At 41.2% G+C, this 21,949-nt stretch overlaps 1 long non-coding RNA gene across 1 annotated transcript in view; it reads right to left on the bottom strand.

Moving 5' to 3' along the window:
• LOC104696586 overlaps positions 1-20,649 on the bottom strand; it is a 101,313-nt gene extending 80,664 nt beyond the window's left edge. The window contains exons 1-2 of the long non-coding RNA XR_753054.4: positions 13,320-20,649; positions 12,871-13,057 (exon numbers count right to left, since the gene is read on the bottom strand). This is a non-coding gene — a long non-coding RNA (uncharacterized LOC104696586). The remainder of the gene's footprint in view (positions 1-12,870; positions 13,058-13,319) is intronic.
• Positions 20,650-21,949: the final 1,300 nt, after the last annotated feature.

Raw genomic sequence — 21,949 nt, forward strand, 5'->3', positions numbered from 1 at the left:
TTCCATTAAAGAAATCACTTCAGTGCCTTGAAATGCCTGAACCTGTAGAATTAGTAATTTGGGGATCTGACTTCGTTGCTATGTGTTAGCCTCCAAAGTGAAAACAATCTGTCAAACCCAGAAAATATAATCTTTTATTTCAGTAATTTCTTAAATGAATGCGTGTCATCTGTAAGGGTTGTTCTTTTCTCTTGGAAAGACAGTGGAGAAAAATGGGAAGTATCATATGCACATACATAAGGAGATGGTTAAGGAGCGGATGGAACTATTGGCTCTTTGCTCCATCATCTGGGTATTTACCTTTTGCTCAAACTACTGCGACATTGGTAATTGCATCTTTATGACAAGGACAGGTTTCTGCTGTAGCATTTGTATATCAGCAAGGAGTGATTAACTTGTGACACAGTTTTATTACATAGTCCTCCCACTAACTCGTTTTTCTTGGCGTTATTGAAGCACTTCAGTGGGTTTTTTCTTTCTTTTTTCCTTGTGTCTCAGAACAGCAGAATGACTGTGTGAATAACTCGAGAATGAAGAGTCCTGTTTATCCAAATGAGTCCTCTGGTGCTTTCTTGCACCTAGGTTATGTTATTCTATTTAGCTTGATTAACAAAAACACAAACAAGTGAGAAGTTTTTCCTTTGCCAGCAATTAAAGGATGCAATTGTAAATAAAACACACCTTCACATGGAGACCCTTTAATTTAAAAACTCCTCAGAAGCAAATGTATTTCCAGAGCTCATGGGTAAATTCCTTCTCACTGAGGAGTTTCCCCAAACCTATCACCTTGGTAATTGCAGCCAAAGTGATAAGGCATGGACACAGGCAAAGTTCTTGCTTTACCTGAGGGTAAGTCCCAAACTACTCTCCACGCGAAGCTGAAGGAAACACATGGCTGTGCTTTCCTAGGATATGAGACATCTCCCACAAAGAAGATGGTGCAACTCCCATCTGCTATAGCAAGCGGCTCAGCGTTGAGCCCCTGGTGACGGATACCACACAAAAAGAAAGTTACATTCAGTATCAGCTTCAATGGCCAGGGTGACTAAAGTCTGACATTGCCGTCAACTAATTTGAGGTGTCAGAGACAGAAATGACAAGAGCAAGTCCCAAAATGAATGTTTCCTGAAGGTCGGTCTGTCAGAAACCAGGACAAAGCCACCTGGAATGGTGATGGCTTGGTGCTCTGCTAGGGACCCACCAAACCAAATAAAAGGGTCATCCTCACTGCAAAGCGGACCACTACAGTCCTTGTCATCACCGTGGTCCTGAGCTCATCCAAGGGCTCTTTTGACAAGGATATTTAAGTTACTGAGCACTATTAAGCGTGGAGCCCTCAGTGCCAGCGAAGTGACAAAACTCAGTGGCGCACAGAGGAATGCTGCTGTGCTGAAGGGAACTCTGAGCAGCATCACACTGTTCCTGCCTTGGGAACAACACACCAACAACACTGCCCAGCTTTCAACCAGGCCTTCACTTCTGGATGGGAGGGAAATCCTACAAAACGCTGCGGTGGCAAAAATGGCACACACAGGCAGGCACACGTGGGAGAATCCTCTAGGCAGGTTTCAGTAATAGAGGTAAAGCCCTTCCTCCGATTAAGGCATGGGAAGGTGCTTTATTCATCAGTGACACTGATGGCTGTTAAAAGCATTAGAGATTTTTCCCAGCTGTCACCACCCCTGTTCCACTGTTAAGCGTAGGTAGAAGCTCTAGTTCTGGAATTAAATGCAGCTGCTTAGTGCACTTCAGATCACCAACATGGGCTTCAGGTCCTTCCCAGCCTAACTCTGCTCTCCTCCCAGCCCTTGCAGGCATAAGCTCTCTGACTGTCTTGGGACAAAGTTAGTAGCTCTGAAGTTGCTAAGAAACATTCCCAAGAAAACAGGAGAGCCCCAGATTCCTTTCACAGCAGAAGCCCAACAACTTTACAAACTGAAGGGAAAGACAAACAAACAAAACGAAAAAAGACCCCAACAACTTAAAAAAACAAACAAACCAAAAAAACCCCAAAACAAAAAAAAAAACAACAAACCACAGGAATACTTTCATCAAATCTGAAACCTGCTCATCAGTGTGAGCCTACACATATAGTTTTGCCATCCATCCAGCTTGACAGATTCAACATGAAACAACAACAGTGCATCTGAATGTGACAAAACCCAGCTGAAAATAGAGAAAGCTAACAGAGGAATTGGTGACTACACAAAGACACCACAGGCACAGCCTATCGCTGCCCCCTGAATCTGTCAGAGCGCCTACAGTTATTCTGTCCTCAACAATGTTCATTTATCCAGGACTAAATATGAGATTTCTAAGCTGGATTTGTGAATTCCTGCAGAGGCTTTGATTTAGCTCCTGATGTGCTGCAGGGGAGGCATAACTGGAGTCAAGAGTTACATGCCATGCTAGCTTAATCTCCTCTGCAAAATGCTACATAAAGGACATTCCCTTAAAAAAACACATGAAAAAATGAAAGATGAACAGCAAAAGCACCTTCTCGTGTCAGGGGGAGACTTGCCGGTGTAAGAGGCAGGGCTGGAGGAAGACACTTTCTGCCACACACCTTGGGTCCTCTTATCAAACAAATGGACTGGGATGATATGCCAATAACAGGAGGAAGGATCTAATTGGGGGATACCAGGGGGTAACACAGATCATCTTGTTAAACTAAATTTGTTAATCTAGTGTATATGAGAAAAGGGCAAATGGGAGGGAGAATTCGTCCTTGTTAAACATTTACCAAATGTTGGGTTATTTGAGCCCTGGGGAGAAGTAAATGTATTCACTACTTAAAGGCTGGAGCATTTGGTTTTCTCAGTTGGAATTTATCCCTGATCTGAAAGGAACATTTTTTCCCACTTGGAAAGGTTAGCAGCCTTTGTCTGTGCGAGTGATTTAATATAATGGACCATGATTATTGTTGGATTATTATAATGGCACATTGGCACAGTTATAGTTAAAGTTTTGGCAGAGTTTGTCTCATAAACTGCTATTTTACAACTCGGCTGTAAAAGTTTACTTCGGTCTGAAACTTGAGATACAAGATCTCAGTCCAGGAGGAGTCTTTTTTACTTTTTTTAAAAGTCAAATTAAAGGAAAAAAAAATGCTTAAAATTCTCTTGGCTAATGTTTAAGTTATGCAAGTATTAAATACAAATTGAAATCTACTGGCTGAAGACACTTGACAGCATTTACTTGCTCCTGAATGCCTTTGAGTTAAATCAAAACTTGTTTCAAGTACTTTTAAGTAGAAACATGGTTTTCTCACTTTCAGTATTTTGAAGAAAAATGTGGACTAGTAAAACAGCTGGGATATTAAACAGAAAAATGAAGAGAGAGTGTGCCACAAGCACTTTTTTCAACAGAATTACTGGCATATATTTGTTATTAAGAATACAATTGATTTTTATTTTGCATATGTAAATACACAATCATTAGTTTTAAACCCAGTATTTGCAAAAGTTTTCACAATGTATACTAAGGAAAAATTCAGCTTGTTTTAAGAGCCCCTGTGGCCTTTGTAGAGTCAGACTACAGGACAAGCTACTCCAATATTGTATCATCTGCACAAAGCCTCCAAATTTCTCAGTTCTTAAAGGCACAGTAGCCAAGTGACCACACCAGTTCTCATTTCTGCTTCCCCAAAGAACTCTAAAGGAATTCAAATACCAGACTATGAAAACACCACTTACTGGTACTGTAACTCTATCATTTATATCCACCTGGTGCCAGAGACATTGCAGTTGGCAAACATACCATCAATCCCAGAAAAAAACATTTGCAGGAAATTTGGAGCAGTAAGTACTTTCTGGACTAAAGCTGCAGAAACTGTAAAGAATAGAATCATTCAAGATAAAGCTAAACACGACAAGCTGGGGAAGAACCAACATAACTTTTTTTTTTTGGGAGGCTGTCACGGCTTAGATTTGGGGATGTGAAGAAGGACCAAAGACACATCCAATACAAGCCCTGGCCAGTTCCAGGTGCCTTTAGCCAGCAAACTTATGGCCTGAAGCAATACCACCAAAAAGTTACTGTTTTGGCATGAATGCAAGTTTCCAAACTCGTAACATGTAAGCTGTTTCTGCCCAATATTTTGAGGCTAATCGCTGTGTTTTCTTTGAAGCCTCCTTTTCCCTACTGAGACATTTATATGCAGGGGGTTGATGCAAACAGCCAGAATCATGAATCTTTAGGCACTTTTGAGGAGATGTGGGAGTACATCCCTCCCTGCCATATGGCACGTCTTGGAAAATGCTGGTGACTCACCAGTGAAGACTTATCCATCCAGTTTTCTACATAGCAGATAAAAACCGTTTCCCCCAAAAAATTTCATTACAGGGAAGTTTCATCACCTGATCCCGCTGGTTTGTGCTCTTGCTGTACAGAGCACAAAAGGATAACTAGAAGGTTTTTTGTTCCTGGTTGAGTGTGGCCCATTAATACATACATGAAGACTAGCCTAAGAGATCTCAAGGTCAAAAAACTCAAAATTAAAGCTAATCTGCTATCTGCTTGATCAGAGTTAACATTTTTCACAGGGTGAAAAGCATTAAAGGCAGTCTATAGCTTTTATTATTGAGTCAAATTAAATTTTTACTTTCAAATCCCACTCGTAGCACAGTTTGTAACATTCCAAGTCATATTTATCTTTTGCATATTAAAATATGATGCCTTTCTATAAATAGCTACAGGTTTCTTGGCAGCATTGGTGTGACAGAGGATTAATTAAACTGGAAAGCATGGAGTGTGGGGACCAGATTTATATAATGAAAACAATATATCTGCTAACACCAGAGAAGTGCTGACACTGTAATAATGCTGATATTAATATTTGGTACAGAACGTTGTAGAGCACATTAGGAAGGTGGTTAAATCTGGTGGGCTGAGAAATTATCAGAAATTACCAGAAGAAAATAAGGCTGTTACTTTACTACTAATATTACAAGTCTCACTCCCATTCAGAAAGATTCAGTGGTATCTTGTATTTTAATACCCAGAGCCTGCAAAGAAGTCCACTGACCTCCCATGCGAGCTCCACAGCAGCTGTGAGAATATTCAGAGGTTTGATGGATTTTTTCCCTAGATAACACCCCAGCAATCTGCAGCCAAATGTGGACTAGGGAAATCAATTAGAAAAAAGAATTAAAATCTATCCCCTCCTTCAGTCTACCAGCTAGTTAATACAACCAACTTGTTACATGGTTTTATGTTAACATAGCCTTATTTACTTCAAAAACAATGAGAGAACGAACATCCAAACACCACATCAAAACAACCCATTAGACCTCATGAACATTTTCCAGGATTTCATAGAAAGCCACAAGCAAAAAATTACCTTTGAAGTTTATACAAAACAGGGAAGAAAAAAACAGAAAATACACAAAGAAACTAATAAAAAAAGTTCCTTCTAAATACAAGATGCCCCAGGGCATTTAAATATTCAAGAATATTAAAACACATTCAAACTTTACTTCCCTACTCTTGGAAAACAAAAGGAACCACCTAGTAATTTCCACTTGATTCCTTCTGCATTCCAACTTCCACCTCATCCCAGGACATTACACATGATGAAAACAAGTACTAAAACTAAGTTATTTATTAAAATTATAGAATAAAATGTCAGAGTAAAGATATATATGCATGTCGGTGGTCCAAATAAATTAGGGTCATTTTCATCAGTAGATGACAATTTTTACATTTATTATAATATTTTCCCCATAACTATTCTGTCTGGTGACATTTTTGAACATATATTAAATATATGTGGCAGTATATAATGTATAGCTAGATATTTGACCATTGCTAAATGCTGCAGTATTTTGAATACATTTGCAGACTGTCAAATATTTTAGACTTTCAAGTGATACATTTTAAAACACAGTAAAATGAAGATAATTTACAGAAGAAGAGACGGATTCTGCTTTTGGCTACTAATAAGAAAACTCAGCCTCCCGGCAGGTCTGAGAGTACCAGACCACATCTTTTTTACCTTTAAAGGCATAAGCCACATCAGGAAGTAACAGAGGTGGGAAGACACTTACAGGACCAGGCTATCTGCAGGAAGCTGCTGATAAAGTTAAACCAGGTGTCACCAGCTGAGAACCTGGTCAAATAACTTAAATTCTAGTTCCTGAAGACTATGTGCTGACACAGGAAAAGGAACATGACCAAAGGCTGGGATGTTTCAATTTTGGAGGCAAACTTTATCCTGGCATTTGTCATTTTTATTTGGCACATTTAGCCTGGAACGAGCACAGATGAAGTTTACAGTGAGAGAAAAACAGAAGCCTCACCTACTTCAACCCAGCTCTTGTCTCTGCTCTCCTCCCCAGGCAGCTCTCACACCCCTTCAAACCTGTGTGCCTTAATTCACAACCCTGCCCCTCCATGCTCCAGCCTCTTCTGACCTCATCCCTCACTTTTCTGGCCACAGTCCAAGGCCTTGGCCCTTTGCCAAGTCCTCACCAGGGCTCACTGTCTCTTTGCTCCTTCTCTTCCACCTTCCCAGTCTTTCACCTTTCCAAACAAACTCAGGCTTCTGCTCTTGGGTTGCCTTCCCTGCCACTCCTCTCATCTACATTCAGATTGGAGAGCCCTCAAGACTGCTCCGGCAGGAATAAAACAGCACAGAGGTGTAAGATTCCTAGCACAAGGGCTTGCCATCCTCTAAAAGCCCTGAGGAAATGGGCAGCGCATGGAATGTGTATCTTCACCTTCCACCCTGCAGTGCTCCAGCCTCTGTACGAGGCTGGTTCTCTTTGGGCAGAGGCTGTCATGCACCGCTGAAATCCAACTCCTTGCTGCTGAATATGCATGAACCAAGATCGTTAAAAGCCTGACAGCTTTGCCAAATTTGTGTGGATTTTGACAAAAACTGCAAAATGCATACCCTTGAAACAAAAGCCGGTTTGTTGCCAGCTTTCATGCCTCTGCTCCAAAACATGGGTGTGCCATATAGTTTTAAAGAAAAGATCACCAGAATTGGGTGTTTCTCTCTTTTTTTTTCCCATCTACTATTGCAATACACTGTTCCAGCCTTCTCCCTGTACTGCTCCACCCTACCAACCCTATTTTTTTGGGATTGCTTCAGCTAAAATTTTGTGGTCTAAAATAGATAGCTGGAGTGGAAAGGATGTCATTCAAATTATTAAACTTAGCAAAGACACACAAACCCAGGATCTCCTAAAGGTCCATTGATTGTGAAATGATCTTCGAGTTCTAGTTTCCCAAAACTTAGATCACACAATGTACTCCATCTTCTTTCACAGCTAGATCCACAGGCCACTGCAAGGTGTCTTCCAGCAGCCTTGGAATTGAACACTTTCAGGGAGCTGCAGGTTTCTGCTGATGTGCCAAGGTGTTTGGCTTTCTGTAGGAAAAAGACTTTCCATTAAAAATCCATTCCAGGAAAAAAAAGATGAACCAAAGTACAAAAGATGTGCATCTAGTATTTGTTAACGGCTTGTTTTAAAAATTTGTGAGGTGCTTTAAATTCAGGGTGGGTTCCAGACACACTGAATAAAGAAAAGCAGTATTTCCTTTCTGCCATGACTGGGATGTAAGTAACAACTGACAAGCCTACGGAAGGAAACAGATGTAGAAACTTTTATAGGCAATTCCTGGGATTCACTAGGAACACTGGTTAAGTGTTAAAAAAGAAAGAGCTCCACATAAACAGTCTTTTACGTGTGTCTAAAACGGACTTGAGCCAAGAGCCAAGCCGGCCTCCAAGCTATCAGAGATACCATCCTGGTCCTCACTTTCTCCAGGGGAAAAATAACCAGGCAGCACCTGTCCAAGCCCTGTGCTGCATCCCAAAAGGCAGCACAGCACCGTCTGTGCTTCTCATCTATTTATTATAAGCCTTGGAAGCTCCAGCTTCTGTCAGTTGTAGCCACTAGTGGATTTGACAAAACTTTATTCTTCTGCTTCTTGCAGCTGATGAGGAAGCCAGGAGCTGATGAGCCACCACCACCCTTTCCTTTCCCCATCTTCCGCGCAATGCAAGATGCAGTATTGCACCAGACAGTCATCCAAATCCATCTGGCTCTCATCTCACTGATAAATTTACCTAGTGGAGATCTAAGAGAGCCCACAGTATGGCTTTCTACTTCTGAACTGAGACTTCAAACTATTCAAGGCAAAGTTTCTTCTCAGCCAAAACCATACTATGCTGCATGGTTCAGGAGGAGACAAACGTGGCACTACCAAGTAGCTCAGATGATGGAAAACTATGCAAACAGTTCCCTTCAGAGTGTACTGCCGAAAGCTCTGCATGCAGCTGTTGTACATGGCCAGGCTAGGAGCTTTACATCCATTAATGACAACATACAAAAGACATAGAATACACTGAAACACTCAGCTCCAGTTTTGGAGGTTCTGGGCAATGTCCCAGATTTCCCAGTTAGTGCCTTTCCCAGTTTGGAAAAAAACACTCATGTTCCTACAAACCTGGAGAAATTCTCTGATCCCCAACCTCTGTACCAAGACAGGGGCTAGATCAGATGAGACTCAGTGGGTGATGGGATGTATATCTATTCCAGCATCCCACCAAAATCCTTCCCCTGGAGGGTCAATGCAGTTTCAGGCCAGGCAAGTCTGCCAGAACTTCCCTCTGTCAAAGCCTCTTCAAGGTGCACATACTAATTAAATCCCTTTTGTTGAGAAATGGTTTCCTTAAGAACACCCAAAATAAAGGTTTTTACTACAGGTTCAGCCCTGTCAGATGCTAAACACCTCTTCCTTGCTTGATGACCACCAAGTGATAGCCCCGAAGGCCAAAATCCCATCTCTGCCTTGTGGCAAGATGAACAGGAAGCCCAGAATGAACGAACCCTACTTCATTTACAACTCCTTACAGGTCAGTTTTCACTTGCAGGAAACCTGTACCAAAGCAGCATTTCCCATCAATATGGCACAATCCCGATAGCCAAGAATCAATAGATCAGCTTCCCTTTCTTGTTAGGACACCAGCTCAGTGCTACTGAATGAAACACTTCCTTTAAGCTCATCAACTCAAACTCCTCTGCTGAAAAACATCTGCACACACACCAGTAAGAGGAATAGTAATTATTTCCCCAGAGAAGAACGATTTTGCTATAAACTTCAGAAGCAACTTGATTTAACAAATTAAGCTAAGAGCTAAGGACACTAAATGCAGTTAACTTCTTTGAAGCTAGAGGCATCAGAAATTATTTGCAGTATCCCTTTAAACACTTTCACTTTTGAAAGGATGAATACAGAGTTCTTGACAAAACCCCTGGCTTGGGTTTTTAAAGGGGCAAGAAACTAAAACTGACTCTCAAGGAACATCTTTCCAACTAATAAATCACAGGTGCGTTTCTCTTCCTGACACTTTTTAGAATTTCCTACATTAATTAATTGATAGAACTAGAATAGAAAAGTATCAACAGAAGCATCCCATTCAGAGCATTTGCATTTTTACTTTCATTATTTGAACTATGGGGTTTTTTCCACATACTAAATTGCTTTTTTCACTTCTTCCTATTACTTGGCATAGGAAGGTTCTTGCTATTTTATAACTACCTTATGAAAGACAACAAACTGCTGAAAAATGGCTAAATGTACATTTTTCCTTAAGGAAAACAGCAGGAGTGTCCTGCTTCCACACAGCCTGGACATTACAACTGTTCAAGGATTTCTGTGCAGCTGAGGGCTTCTGCTCAAATGTCTTTTTTTTTCCTTCTTTCAGTGACATAGGGAGGAACGTATAAAACTCTTAAAAGATCCTTTCCTCTGTGAATTGTTCCTTCTCCCTGTGCTGTGATAAATGCCATCTCACAGACAGTGACACACATAAACTATGAGGATTTATAGCACATTTCCAACACTAATATTAAACGCATCCTTTAAACTTCTTTGGAAAGATTTCAGGTTTTTTTTCCTGCTTTAGTATCACTTAATAGCTGTTAAGTCACCTTCAAAGAATTTGCAAAACCTTTGAAGTACAACACAAAAAATAGACTTCAACATCTTCCCAACAGTGTCAGGTAATGTGCAGTAGTTTTTGAAGGCACGCAGAGGTAGAGCTGTCTAATGCCAAGTTACCACCGCCCACCCTGCAGCCCTACTCCTGCCAACGTCAATTTTACAAACGTGCTTTTGTTCCATTCCCTTACGCTACAGAGGCATTGGGCATGAATGACACAGATTGCTGGCTTGTTTGGTTTTTTTTTTTCCCTACTTGGACAACTTACATATATTTTATTATTAGAGAGGAGATCCTTCTCCAACTCCTTTGCAGCAGGGCTTGGGTTTACAACTTCTTGCTTTCCCTCCATGAAGACAAGGGATAATTTTGCTGCCTAATTTCTTACTTCAGATCTCATTTGTTCAGTAAGAGGGAGGATTACTGCCTACCTGTCATAGATTTTTCCATTTTGTTACCACGTGTCCATGGATTGTCAAGAATAAACCTTTAGGAAAGGCTTAAGAAATTTTTACAACAAAGATTTCCAGTTTTAACTCACACTAAACTCCCTTAAATGAATGTGGTCAAGTGATGCTATTGCCCAACCACATGGAAAACAAAGATTTCCCGCATATGAAAAAATAATTATCTGTACTTTAAAAGTTCAGAGTGCAGAAGTTTTGCATAATTAAAACATTTTCTGAATCTTGCTAGTGGCCCAAAGGTTAAATACTTTTCTTTGCTAGCCTAGACCACATAACTGAGAGGAAGCAAGTGAGTTTATTCTTTGAAAGACCATGAAAAAAAACCAAAAAACCACCACAAGTTTATTTGTATTTGCAAATCCTTTCAGGTCTAAAGAACCAGCAAGACAATAAATTGTTTTTGCTGAAAACAGGAAGTTTGGCAGAGATGCAAAAGGACAGCTAAACTTTGGCTAGACAGACCAAAACTCTGCGTTCTACTTTGAGAGTATTTCCAAAATATAAAAAAATTCCAAAAATTGAAAAAAAAAAAAAAAAAAAAAAGAAAAGTGAAGTGCCTCAAATCCATAGAAAGCAAAAGGAACAGCAAAGGCATCTGGCAGCGGTAATTTGTTGCCAAATTTGTGGTTGTGTTTTGCTGGCTTCCAGGCTGCTTTGCCAGTTTGCAGTAACTTCCACCAAGCACAGCTGAAACCCACATGTATAAAGACTCAAATGCTGTCAAAGCTAGAAAAGTCTCAAGTAGTCCTTTCTCTCTTCTTTTCATCTGACCAAGACCAAAGGAATAAATAAATAAGCACCATTCATAACATTCTAGTGTATAAAGGGAGACAACAGAATTTTGGGTCTCAGGACTAAGGCCCTACCAGGTTTTTCCATGTAGAATTCAACAGGGCAACACAACAACCCCACTCTGCCACCTCATTGCCACTCCTACCCCATCATCAGGCCACCAGTGGGACCTGGCAGGAGAAGTCTTCTCTCAGCACAAACACAACTCAAGTGCAACAGTTTGTAAGAAATGTGCGAATGTGGTCTCTTTATAAAAAGTGTATGTTCAAAACACATCCATCCCACACACAACTAGAAATTAGGACAGACTCCAGCCTTTCAGAGGGATTTTGAATGGCTTATAGGACACGACCACCAGCTACAGCCTGTGAACAAAGGCTTGTGGTAGGCTCCAGCACTGCCCTCTTTTTGTTGCTATAGTGGCACTTTCTGGCCCACTTCTAGCCTGGGTGTGTTGGCTCCCTCCTTACCAAGGGCCAGGTGGAGTTCAGGGGTGGCCACAGGCCAGGGTTTGCTCCTAGGAAGCCACTGGATCATTGCTGACTTCTTTTGGGAGGTAAAGATTCCAGACTGCACGGATACGAGCTGTACCATGATATTTGCCCAAAGGAACAGAGAACAAATCCACAACACAAATCTAGCAAATGATGCAAAGGGTCCCTCCCAATAAAATACTCATATGAATGCATTCATGTGAGTAAGGGAATCTTAAATACATTAAATTTGCTTTTTGGGCTAGAACTGCCCATGATTGATCTGAGACCTTCCTCTCCCAAAATGCTGGGGGTTTTTTCCACCCCCTTTTTTTTTTCCTTCTTTCTTTCCTCCCTCCCCACTCACATTTATTATGAAAATGCAGGTCCTCACAGCACCTGTCAGAAAGAATCACTGAATCCTTTGGGCCAACCAAAATAGAAATATAATCAACAGTATAAATGCTATCTTCTGAAACACACAACCCCAAAATTCAATGATCATAGACTGATCTTTTTTTATAAGATCCATTACTATTGGTACACAGTCTTAAGACCCAATTTACCAGCAAGAGATCATCTTCACTATATCTGGGGTTTTTTAATCCTGAGTCATGACCTCATGCAAAATCCAAAAATAGGGTGCACAAGAAAGTGAGCTCAAATCTTCAAACTCTTTTCCTCGGTACAATTACTTGCCTAATTTAATTGCAGAATCCCTCATTACACCTGCCAGAGTACAGGCAAGACAAAGGCAACACAGTGGTATACTCTGAAGATGGAATATGCAGAAAGCTGAAATAGAAAAGTCCTGAGAAGCTGTAATAACTACCAAGGATAACAAAAAGGAGAGGGAAAAAGAAAAACCAACAAAACCAGCAAACCCTTACTTCTGTTTTACAGTCTTCACTATGGGACTCTTAAAAATCAAGCCTTTAGAAGAACTTCAGTTAGAACCCTGATATTCTCAGTCCCTCTGGAAACCTAGACCATGTACTTCTTATTAAGCCCTCCCAGCATCTGCTCTTTAATAGTTGCAATGGCGATGATATCAACAACACCCACACCTTACAACACAGCACTTTTCATCTGCTGGAAATAAAACACTTCCCAAAGGAGGCAAAACATTATCATTCCTTGTTTGGAAACAGAAATTCAGCTATGGAGAAATGAAACCACTTACCCAGGACCATTCAGCTGGAGCAGCAGCAGAGCCAGGAGAAGAAGCCAGAGTCCCTGTCGAGATCTCCAATGTGAGCCTTTAACACTCGGCACTGCACCTTCAACTTCGGTAGAGCAGGTAACGTTATGCTCTCCTCTCTCACAGATCTGGTCTGAGCTTTAGTTACAATCTGGAAGCACTTCAAAAGCTGTGGATTAAAAAGCCCTGTATAAATGCAAAGTGTGATTATAATTCAACCGATATTGGAAAAATTACAGCAGTTTGTATTTGTTTTTCTGTATTTGTGGAATTTATGTTGCTTCAACACTTGAACAGCTTTTGATAATGACACCATCTGTTAATTCTCACCCCTCACTAAATTGGAACAAGTGGTGAAATTGTTAGACTACAGTTTTACAGATCCCAGCTTATCAAACAAACCTGAACCCAGGGTCAGTGAGGGGCATTACCAGCAACAGGAGGCAGCAACCAAGTCAGGTACAATTTTCAGGCCAAGCAGAAGAAACGGGTAGGACAATCAGGAACAAAACACCTTTCAGCAACTCCTTCTGGAGCAGTTCTTTGTTAGGTCGTGCTTCCTTTCCCAACCCTGCCAGGGAAACAGCATTAATTCCAAGGCTGCTCAGATTGGTGGGGCAGCAGTGGGTGGGGTATTCCTGCCCCATCTGAGCTCACTGCCAAGTGGAATGGACACCTGGGCACAAGTTAAACACTCTCCAGTTGCAACAAGCAGGCAGAGCTCTGAGTGGCTCCATTAAAATAACACTGCCAGAGTAGTGTCCAAACAGTTGTAAATTACTACAATTTACACATGCTTTACCTGCAGAAATACCAACTGGGAAGCATGAGGAGGACCACAGACACTGGTAATGCAATTGAAGTTGATAACCAACCTTTTGGCTACATCCCCTCTCCAATCCCCCATTTTCCCTACATGTTGATATCCTTCCCTCTCCTCTAAGAAATGGTCTTCCTCTGTTTTCAGGTTACATGAGAATTTGTTTAATACACTTGTATCTGCAAAAGGGTCAGATTATGTTACATGCAGATTAAACAGTGAAAATACACAGCTCCTGGTCTCTAGACTACTTTTTGCATATGTTGTTAAACAACCCTTAGGTCTTCTATGAACCTTTTTGTTCTCTCTTTCTGAATTTGTGTCAATAATTTCATTCTTTTCTTAGATAGTGAACCAAATCCCCAATAGCTGTAATCTTCTACTTCATGAAGACCTTTTAGTAAAGGGATGGACTTTTAAAGCATGATGCATCACTGCACAAGGAACAGGGAGTTTACTCATTTTATTTATGAATGTTCAGGGCACAGCTATGGAAACCTCAGCCCTTCCTATTCCTGATTATGCACGAGTCAGGCACAAGACTGCAGTTGCACTTGTCTAGCAGTAGCCTTGGTGGAGTAACTCAAATAAGGCACACCTGGTGTTCAGCACCACAGTAATACCTAATTACCTCACACACCCAGGAATGAAACAGGTTTCCCACCTGCCATTAACACAATTCCCTGTCGCCTTTAGTGGGCTTCTAAGAAAGTTGTCCAGAGAAGTTTTGGATGCCCCATCTCCAGAACTGTTCAAGGCCAGGTTGGTTGGAGCTCAGAGCAACCTGCTCTAGGGAAAGGGTCAATATATGAGACCACACAGGAAAATGAACCTTCCGGTAGCCCCAAGAAAGGCAGGTAAAGAACCTCAACCCAAAAGGTGCTGATGCTGCTATGATGGGGTGAGAAAGGTGTCCAAGGTACAAAATCTGCCGGACAAAAAGGCTTTGGTCCTCATTTCCACTGATTGTGACTATTGGGAGCACATAATAATCAGCTCACAGGGGACACCAAGAGACCTAAATTCACTTGTTGCTGTCATTCAGGGGTAATTATTCCTAAAATAGAAGAAGAATGAGACATTTGCTGGGCATTGTAGGCACATGGTTGACATCACTAGGAGCCAATCCAGACCCCTGAGTTCAGGCCAGCTTTCTGAAACCCTTTATGTCATTGTCTTACAAAAGGTATTTGATACCACTGCTGCCTTCTCAGATATGATCTCATCCTTGACCCTGAGTGGCACTTTTAGGAATAGCTCCCTCAGGTTTACTTTTATCAGATCATAAAGTACATCATATTCCCTTGCCTATGAGATGTGCTAAGACTTGTATCATTTGTAACTGGAAATCCTATAAAGCTGCCTGACATTTTTTTGTTCATGAAAAATTGAAGTCAAAGTTGGACTGGATGAAAAAGAAGCTTCCAAGATTAAAAAAGTGCGTGTTTGGTGGACAAAACTATAATCTGGTGCACTTTTCCATGAATACAGTAAGAGCTAAATTTTTTTTTGTAATAACAACAGGACTGTATCCCTTCTTGGAGTAATAAACACATGGTCCCTGACTGACTTGCTTCACTAATGTTACAAGTATATGTTATATACTATATTAAATACATTCAGTTTTTCTACAGAGAAAGTGGAGTGGTACACAATTATCCAGCATCACACCTTACAGCATCCTGTCAGGACCCTTGGACTAATCCTTTATTTTGCAGATCTACAGACTAAGTATGAGGGACTAAAAGACTTGCCCAAGGTCTCTGAGCAAGTCTGCTGCCGAGTCAAATTTTCACGGTCAAAGATAAGTACCACGGCAGCAAACAGCGTGAATCTAAACAAGCAGACAGGTTGGAGGATGTCAGCAAAAGGGGCCAGGAAGACTTGAGTCACAGCTGGCATGGGTCACCATGTAAGTCGAGGGGGCAGAGAATAAGCTGAAGCTAAATATACTCCAACTCCTTGTAGACTCCATGCTGGCAGTAGGCCAGACTGCAGCAGTCATGGCTGGGGCTGGTTTAAAGTGCTCTCCCCTGCCAGCTAGTCAGCCCTGCCTTAAATTAACCCAGCTGACTTTAGACTGAAACAGATGATGGTTCCTCATAAACTCAATTACACCAGCTCAGCCATGGATGGAGAAGGCTCCAGATGAAATGTGGTGCTTTACCAATATCTTCAATCTCCACTGTCTTCCCCGCAGTAACTGATGACAGTGACTTAAATTCTTTAAATCCATCTGAAAGACAAAACTTCAGGTTAACCTAAGCAACATCACTTTCAGGGGCCTCTGCCTAAGGTTGCTGTATCAATGATGAAAGGAGGCTTTCTAACACCATTTCTTCACTGTATGTCAACATGTAGCAATGAATTTACTCAAGATGTTCCTGTGGATTTCTTTGCTGGTAGGGTCATCCATTTCTATGGACTCTTTTTATTACAGTCTCTGATCTTTCCAACTGCAAGAAACCACAATACTGCTTTACTGGAGACTTCTTTAAGTCCTGATATAAAACGATGCTTATATACACCCTTAACAATTCCACTTCAATCCAACCATTTACTCTTATATTAGTTAGGATAAAATAAAACCCTGGGGTCTGTAAAAGCATGTGTACGTGCACAGATATAAATATAGTTCAACCGCTAAACTTACATGCTGAGCCTACATTTTCTGTAATAAAATATTTAAGTGGTTTCAACTCCACAGCTGGATTTTTTTAAACCTCTGAGATAGCAAAAGACATCAGTGCAGGACAGTATCCACTGTACACAGTCAGTCAACTGGATGAGTAATAAAATGAGTATCTTCTTTATGGACTGAAAAGAATTTTCCCAGAGAGAAATAACCTCAATACTACCACCTCATGCCACTATAAACTAAGCTCAAGTCTTCATTTTAAGATGCATTTCTAATGCCTAGCATTTAAATATCAGAAATGTCTGATAAAGAGTTGTCTGAGGCTGAGCCAAAGCAGAATAAATGGCAAGACTGTAGTAACACAGAAGCTTGTGGAGGCTTTGGAGAACAATTAAACACTTCTGTGGACTCTAGTAAGAGCTAAATTTTCTGACGCCGAATTATTTTTTCTGTGCTTCTTCAGAAATTAGGCTCTCCTGAAAAGTCACTTTTGAGGATGGTTTGTCATAGCCAGGGCTGGACCAGCGGCAGGAGTTGCTTGAGCTGAGTCCTGGTAGTTCAAGTAGAAGCTCACCCACTTGTCATCACAGAATATATGACCTTATTACTCCTCCCTCAGTTCTGGCACTGATTGTTAATGCTGTTTGCAGCCAGTGAAGTTTCCTCAGTGCTCTCTGCTGCCGTCTCTCCCAGCCCCTTCTGCTTTTGTTTTCCAATTGCAGCAAAAAATATGTGAATCCAATTTTCTGCCAACACCTAGATGAACCAGTTCCAGAAAATAACGTGGAAGATAACAAAGCAGGAAGATTTGAGTTAGGATTATACTACTAGCTAAAAATAAATTGAAAATTGCAGGAATTTATCTGTATATCAATGACACGATGTCACTTCCTACTGTAGGACCTGAACAAATTAGCTACCAAAGTCCAGCCCTCAACAGCTCAGATTTATCTCAGATTTTACTGGCAGGGAGAATGAGAGTCAGTGACAGGACAAGCCCATGATTGTGAAGAAAGACAGCAGTAGACCCAGATCTGCTGGCTCACTTCCCTGGACATTTGACTTTCCACAAGCTTCCTGTTAGCTGGGGGTATTGCAGAGAGCTGGAGAACCTGCTTGTTTTGGGCAAAGCTTTTCCACTGGCACTGAGAAGGTCACCAGGCAGGACTGGAGAGATGTCAGGGCTGCAGCCTACTCCTCTCTGGCTGGGAGCAGTCCCTCTGTCAGAGCACGAGCTCCCCTTGCTCTCTCACAGCCCTATCCAAAAGGCATTGTCTGGAAGCAATTAGAGATTTTTAAAATTTTTTTCTTTTTTTCCATCGTTGCCTGACAACTTCAGCAGACTCACACATAGCCATCCCCCTATGCTTCTAAAGAACTTTGCTTACTGTTAACTATTTAAATGTTGAAAGCATTAAAGCTAATTGAACTCACTGCTCAGAGAACCAAGTCTGAGGTCAGCTGTCATATACAGTAACACTGTTCGGGTAAAAGAACTTTAGGGTAGTTTAGAAATCTTTAGAAAAGCATTCATGCCTGTCCACATACTTGTCAGTCCTACCTGTCACTGCTAATGTGGGGGGGTGTTTTAGGTTAGAGTTACAGATGGAGCTGCTTTGAGGAACTCCTCAAGGAACGGCTGTAGTCAGTGCTGAAAGTGGTGACAGGAGATGATACTCAGCTGGCCAAATTTTAAACACCTTGCTTCAGATGCTTAACCTGGCAGAGTCCTTATGGCCCAGTGAGAGGCAAAGGGAAAAGGGATGGCAGTGGAAGGGGAGAATAAAAGATAGTCTGTCCCTTCCACAGACCAATTCAGATTCATATTCAAATACTCTAATTGCCTTCCAGAGCAACTGACTGTCTCTTTGTCAGCTTTAGTGGAAACCTGGATAAATCCTCCTGTATATGTAGATACTGTGAATATGCTCTTAGTATCATATTGAAAAAGAGCCTCAGATGGTGAGAAAAATTCTCTTGACTTCAAAGATGTTACTGTTTATGTTCATGCTGCTGAGGATTCAGCCCAGTATTTTTAAAATGCTAATGCTCCATGGCCCCTGTGTGAACAAATTTATTCTGACTGCCATATTTTTTGTTTTGTGAGAAAAAAGAGAGGAAGAATTAGTTGGTGGCTGCTAATGGTACAGCAGCAACAGGAGGACTTGTTCCTAAAGGGATCCTTGCCTGCTGTAAATCCAGAGCAAGGGACACATCAGGATCAGACCTGTAGAACAAAGATGTTCATAACATTGTGAGAGTATCTTCTACGTGCACTAATAGACTGTCTTCCATAACATTGAACTGCTGGCTTTGGGGGTACAAACTCTTTTGTTCCTACCTGGAAAAAGCAACCTGCTAGAACTAAACAGCAGGTTATGCTGATTTTATAGAAGGGTGAGTTGTCTTTAAGGAATGCTGAGGAATGTGAACATTCCACATATCCGGACAATCTTTGCCGTCAAAGACTGAAAGGAAGAAAAAAAGACAAAAATGAACACATCAAGGAAGGCTCAATTCCTTCTCATCTGCCAGGTCTAAGGCCAGTAGATATGCACTTCTGTTTTGTAGGAGGGAAGGAAGTCTGTTGGAAGCCTGATTCTGGAAGGCTTTAAGGAGACACACTGCTGTTGGAGAGGTTATCATGGGACCAGAGGCAGCCAAGTACTAAAGCATAGCTGCAGTTATGGTTTGTCTACGTTGTCTTGTCATTAATTCTCTAGCCAGTCTTCTGGGGGATAACAGGAAACCTCTGGATGGCAAAATCCATGCTGTAGACACATTCATATCCTTTCACATCTGTGACTATGGCCTTGCAAAGAACAACATTTGAGATTACACCACACTTTGAACTATAGGCAAGAGGCTTAGACCCCCAGCAGCACAGGGAACGGTCATGAATGACTCGGTCTTACTTACTCCACAATCAGTCAAACTTTGTAATCTGTACAAAATAAAGAATTACAATCAAAAGAATATGAACAGCCCAAAGCAGCTGCAGGGCTCTTCTGGGGGAAAGCAAGGGTCTTGCATTTGTCTTCCACTTATATCAGAATGGGAACAACCTGATGACCTAAGAAGTGGAGTCATTTTTAATACCTGCTCCTTCCTCCCAGTACCTGGAGGGGTAGAGTCCAGCATGCCTCATCTCACTGGTTATCATTATTATGTCATCCAGATCAATCATTTCAAGCTCATTGGGTTGTAAATGCAGCTTTGATCATTCGTTACACTTTGTTAGTATTTATCAGAGCCAGGGCTCTGTTAATCCAAAACAGCAGCATTCAAACAGCAAGGAAACCTGGGCTCCAAGAGCACTTACTGCAAGCTGGAGGGGTGGCGTTGGGTTTTGTTTGTTTTCTAAATTATTCACGTCTAAAAATTTCCCAGCTGCTGCAGGGTTAAGCTCTGAAAGGCAGAGGAAACCTTTCCTCTCTTAAGACAGGCACAGCAAGAGCGAAACACCAAGTGCTTGCCTGTTGCTCTAAGCCCATCACTGCTCCAGAGGATCGGAAACAGGCACAGGAGAGGGAGGGATTCCTCTGTGGGCAAAACCTCTTTTATGTCAAAGCATGCATAAGGCTCCTGGGGCTGATCCACAGCGCACTGAAGTCATCAAAACCAAGAGGCCTAACTCATAAAGTGCTCCAGAGCAGGTCTCTCACTGGCTTAGACTCCTTGTAAGCGCCAGCGGCAGCCGATACCTCACTTAGGACAAAGTAAAAGGGCTTCTTTTTAATTGCGAGCCCAGGAACGGAAAGGAGGATTGCACTCCAAATGGTCTCCTCAGCGATGACAAGCACAAATTCTTTAGCACCATCTAGCTAACGGCGAAGGTAACCCACACCACACTCCTGCCTGCAGAGCTGCTCGTCCGCCGAGGCTCCCAAAGCCGGAGCGACGGGAGCCGCATGCTGATGAGGGGAAGGAGAGGGCGGATTTAGCAAAGCACCCAAGAGCGGAGTGAGCGTTTCACACAGAGCCAGATGGAGCACGGGCCAATTTCTTGCTGACAAAAAAAATTATATAAATGACCATGGGAAGGGCAAGTGCAAATTTGATAAAACAAATTAAATGGTACCTTGTCCAACAGTCTGAGAAAACATGAGGGCAGGACATGGATGAGAATACTTTTTTTGATGGAATGTCAGAGAGAAAATGGATGAGAAAAATGCTGTGGAAGCAAAACTGAGTGCAGAAAGCTTAACAAAGGACTACAAAATTAATGGAAGGTGCCTAGAAAACTTCGAGAGAATAATCAGAAGTCAATCAAAATCTTGAACAAGTTCATGCACTATTTGCTGAAATGTTCCTGTAGATATAAAAAAAATACAGTAGGGTGAACAGTTCAAAAGAATATAGTGTTTTGAAGTGAAAGATCTAGAATTTTCCTTTTTGAAAGCAAATTATTTCTGACTATTTTATAATGCTGTATTATTATATTAAAAATTATATAAAATTATATAAATATTATATATCATTGTATACAATTATCATATACAATTACATTATTATACAAAATGTAAAAAAAATCTCCAAAGTAAGTTAGCAATATGCATTGTAGTTTTTATAAAAGGAACATTTCCAAGTCCCTTGTTTTCTCAACTGGTGAAAAAATTTGAAACTGACGGACAATGCATTTCAGAATGAAGCCAAATATTAAAAAACTCAAAGAAAGGATTTTTCTCCCTAAGAGTTTCATGAAAAATTTTCAGAACTTCTTTCTCCCTTACGATTCTGATGAGAAGTCATTTAAGCTGATATTGAAACTGCCTGCAGGGTAAGGCACAATATTTAAAGAATTATTGGGAATATCCCTTCCCCAAAGAATTGCTAGTAAAGTATGTATTTACCTAAATTATTGTTTCACACAGGACTGAACCATTTTCCGAAAAGAGTACATCTTCACATTTCATGGCTTTGCCAAGGAAAAAGAATTAAAATACACAAAAATAGGAAGCATTTTGATTTAGCACTGGCCCAATTATCTATTTATATTTAGGCCTTCAGAAAAATCTGAGTTTTATTTTCACAACCAACTAAACCAATCTTTAATTTTTTATCTCTACTTTTGACCTAAGTTACTTTAAACCATTTGCCAGGCATTCTTAAACTTCCTCTCACAATGTGTTTATCATTATTTGGTTGGTTGGGGCTTTATTCTTTTAAGAAATGACCTAAAACACTCACAGAGCATGTTTCTGCAAGGAAGAGCCATGGGCCAATTGATATCTTTTTGTTAAGCACTTGTACCCTATTTTTAGACTATAAAGACCCAAATTCAAGCCCTAAGCTAATCTGTGGGCCAGTGTTAAAAGCAGTTTGTGTGTACAGCCTTCCCCACAGGTCTGTGCTTCGAAGGAGATGTAAAGAGGCAGCTGTATCTCGGGGCTTGGTGACCATTTGGGAGCTTCACATGCCCCCACCAGAGCAGGCTGACAGAGGCTCCTCACTCTTGATAAAACAGACATCACCTCACAGGGGCTGGTTGTACAGGCCACACTCTGCAGAAAGGAGAGGCCCAAAGAAGGTCCGAATCCTGGGAATGGAACTTGTGAGGGGACAGAAGGACACAGAACTGCAGTGGAGCACAACCTCTTCCA

This window comes from Corvus cornix, chromosome 3 (assembly GCF_000738735.6).
Source record: "Corvus cornix cornix isolate S_Up_H32 chromosome 3, ASM73873v5, whole genome shotgun sequence".
NCBI lineage: Eukaryota > Metazoa > Chordata > Aves > Passeriformes > Corvidae > Corvus > Corvus cornix.